Source organism: Heptranchias perlo, unplaced genomic scaffold (genome assembly GCF_035084215.1).
Source record: "Heptranchias perlo isolate sHepPer1 unplaced genomic scaffold, sHepPer1.hap1 HAP1_SCAFFOLD_136, whole genome shotgun sequence".
Classification (NCBI taxonomy): Eukaryota; Metazoa; Chordata; class Chondrichthyes; order Hexanchiformes; family Hexanchidae; genus Heptranchias; species Heptranchias perlo.
Window position 1 is genome coordinate 1,253,831 of NW_027138602.1, and position 3,233 is coordinate 1,257,063.

The following is a 3,233-nucleotide window of genomic DNA, read 5'->3' on the forward strand; positions in this document are numbered from 1 at the left end:
CGAGGAGAAGGAGCAGGAGGGGTGAGTGAGCAGGAGCGGATGTGTGAGCAGGAGGTGGAGAATGAGCAGGACGGGGAAAAGGAGCAGGAGCAGGAGTGGGTGAAGGAGCAGGAGGGGAGAAGGAGCAGGAGGCAAGGGAGGAGCAGGAGTGGGAGAAGGAGCAGGTGGAGGAGTTTGACCAGGAAGTTGAGAAGGAGCAGGAGGGGGAGGTTGAGCAGAAAGAGGAGAAGTTGCAGGTGGAGGGGAAGCAGCAGGAGGTGGAGAAGGAGCAGGAGGTGGAGAAGGAGCAGGAGGAGGAGAAGGAGCAGTAGGCAGAGGGTGAGCGGGACGAGGAGAAGGAGCAGGAGTGGGAGAGTGAGCAGGAGGGGGTGAGTGAGCAGGAGGTGGAGAAGGAGCAGGACGGGGAAAAGGAGCAGGAGTAGGAATGGGTGAAGGAGCAGGAGGGGAGAAGGAGCAGGAGGCAAGGCAGGAGCAGGAGGGGGAGAAGGAGCAGGTGGAGGAGTTTGAGCAGGAAGTTGAAAAGGAGCATGAGGGGGAGGTTGAGCAGAAAGAGGAGAAAGTGCAGGTGGAGGGGAAGCAGCAGGAGGTGAAGGTGGAGCTGGATGTGGTGGAGGAGCATGAGGTGGAGAAGGAGCAGGAGGCGGAGAAGGAGTAGGAGGTGGAGAAGGAGCGGAAGGTGGAGAAGGAGCAGAAGATGGTAAAGGAGCAGAAGGTGGAGAAGGAGCAGAAGGTGGAGTAGGAGCAGGAGGTGGAGAAGGAGCAGGAGGTGGAGAAGGAGCAGCAGGAGGAGAAGGAGCAGGAGGAGGAGACGGAGCAGGAGGAGGAGAAGGAGCAGGAGTAGGAGACGGAGCTGGAGGAGGAGAAGGAGCAGGAGGTAGAGAAGTAGCAGCAGGTGGAGAAAGAGCAGGAGGTGGAGAAGGAGCAGGAGGTGGATAAGGAGCAGGAGGTGGAGAAGTTGCAGGAGGAGGAGAAGGAGCAGGAGGAGGAGACGGAGCAGGAGGAGGAGAAGGAGCAGGAGGTAGAGAAGGAGCAGCAGGTGGAGAAGGAGCAGGAGGTGGAGAAGGAGCAGGAGGTGGAGAAGGAGCAGGAAGCAGAGAAGGAGCAGGAGGCGGAGAAGGAGCAGGAGGCGGAGCAGGAGGCCGAGAAGGAGCAGGATGTGGAGAAGGAGCAGGAGGTGGAGAAGGTGCAGGTGGAGGGGAAGCAGCAGGAGGTGAAGGTGGAGCTGGATGTGGTGGAGGAGCATGAGGTGGAGAAGGAGCAGGAGGCGGAGAAGGAGCAGGAGGTGGAGAAGGAGCAGGAGGTGGAGAAGGAGAAGGAGGCGGAGGAGGAGCTGCAGGTGAAGAAGGAGCAGGACGGGGAAAAGGAGCTGGAGGAGGAGAAGGAGCTGGAGGAGGAGAACGAGCTAGAGGAGGAGAAGGAGCAGGAGTGGTAGAAGAAGCATGAGGGGTGGAAGGAGCAGGAGGTGGAGGAGGAGCGGAAGGAGGAGAAGGAGCAGAAAGTGGAGAAGGATCAGGAAGCGAAGAAGGAGCAGGAGGAGGGGGTTGAGCAGAGGAAGAGAAGGAGCAGGAGGAGGAGAGAAGGAGCAGGACGAGGAGAAGCGGCAGGAGGAGGAGAAGCAGCACGAAGAGAAGAAGGAGCAGGAGGAGGAGATGGAGCCAGACGTTGAGAAGCAGCAGGAGGTGGAGAAGGAGCAACAGGAGGAGAAGGAGGAGGAGGACGAGAAGGAGCAGGAGGACGAGAAGGAGCAGGATGACGAGAAGGAGCAGGAGGACGAGAAGGAGCAGGAGGACGAGAAGGATCAGGAAGACGAGAAGGATCAGGAAGACGAGAAGGATCAGGAAGACGAGAAGGATCAGGAAGTCGAGAAGGATCAGGAGGAGGGGAAGAAGCAGGAGACGGAGAAGGAGCAGTTGATGGAGAGGGAGCAGAAGGTGGAGGAGGGGCTCGAGGGCGATATTGATCAGGAGGGTGTGAACGAGCAGTAGGCAGAGGAGGAGCGGGAGGCATAGAAGGAGCAGGAGGTGAAGGAGCAGGAGGTGGAGGTGGAGCTGGATATGGAAAAGGAGCAGGAGGTGGAGAAGGAGCAGGAGATGAAAGAGGAGGAGCAGCAGGTGGAGAAGGAGCAGGAGGTGGAGAATGAGCAGGAGGTGGAGAAGGAGCAGGAGGTGGAGAAGGAGCAGGAGGTGGAGAAGGAGCAGGAGGAGGAGAAGGAGCAGGAGGAGGAGTTTGAGCGGGACGAGGAGAAGGAGCAGGAGGGGGAGAGTGAGCAGGAGGGGGAGAGTGAGCAGGAGGTGGAGATGGAGCAGGACGGGGAAAAGGAGCAGGAGGTAGAGAAGGAGCGGGAGGGGGAGAAGGAGCAGGAGGCGGAGAAGGAGTGGGATGCAGAGCAAGAGCAAGATGGGGCGAAGGTGCAGGAGGACGAGAATGATCAGGAGGGCGAGATGGAGCAGAAGGAGGGGAAGAAGCAGGAGGAGGAGAAGTAGCACGTGGGGGTGAACGAGCAGGATTCAGAGAAGCAGCTGGATGCATCGAAGGAGCAGGAGGCGTTGAAGCAGCAGGAGATGGAGAAGGAGCCGGAGGTGGAGGAGGAGCAGGAGGTGGGGAATGACCAGTTGGAGGAGAAGGAGGAGGAGGAGGTGATGGAGCAGGAGGTGGAGAATGAACAGGAGTTGTGGAAGGAGCTTCAGTTGGAGAAGGAGCTGGAGGTGAAGAAGTAGCAGGACGGGGAGTTGGAGCTGGAGGAGGAGAAGGAGCAGGACGTGGAGATGGAGCATGAGGAGGAGGAGGAGAAGGAGCTGGAGGTGGAGTAGGAATAGGAGGTGGAGAAGGAGCAGGAGGTGGAGAAGGAGCAGGAGGTGGAGAAGGAGCAGGAGATGGAGAAGGAGCAGGAGTTGGAGAAGGAGCAGGAGGTGGAGAAGTAGCAGGAGGTGGAGAAGGAGCAGGAGGTGGAGAAGGAGCAGGAGGTGGAGAAGGAGCAGGAGTTGGAGAAGGAGCAGGAGGTGGAGAAGGAGCAGGATGTGGAGAAGGAGCAGGTGGTGGAGAAGGAGCAGTAGGAAGAGGTTCACCTTGACGATGAGAAGGAACAGGAGACGGAGAAGTAGCAGGAGGTAGAGAATGAGCAGAAGGTGCGGAAGGAGCAGAAGGTGGAGTAGGAGCAGGAGCAGGAGGGGGTGAAGGAGCAGGAGGGGAGACGGAGCAGGAGGCAAGGCAGGAGCAGGAGGGGGAGAAGGATC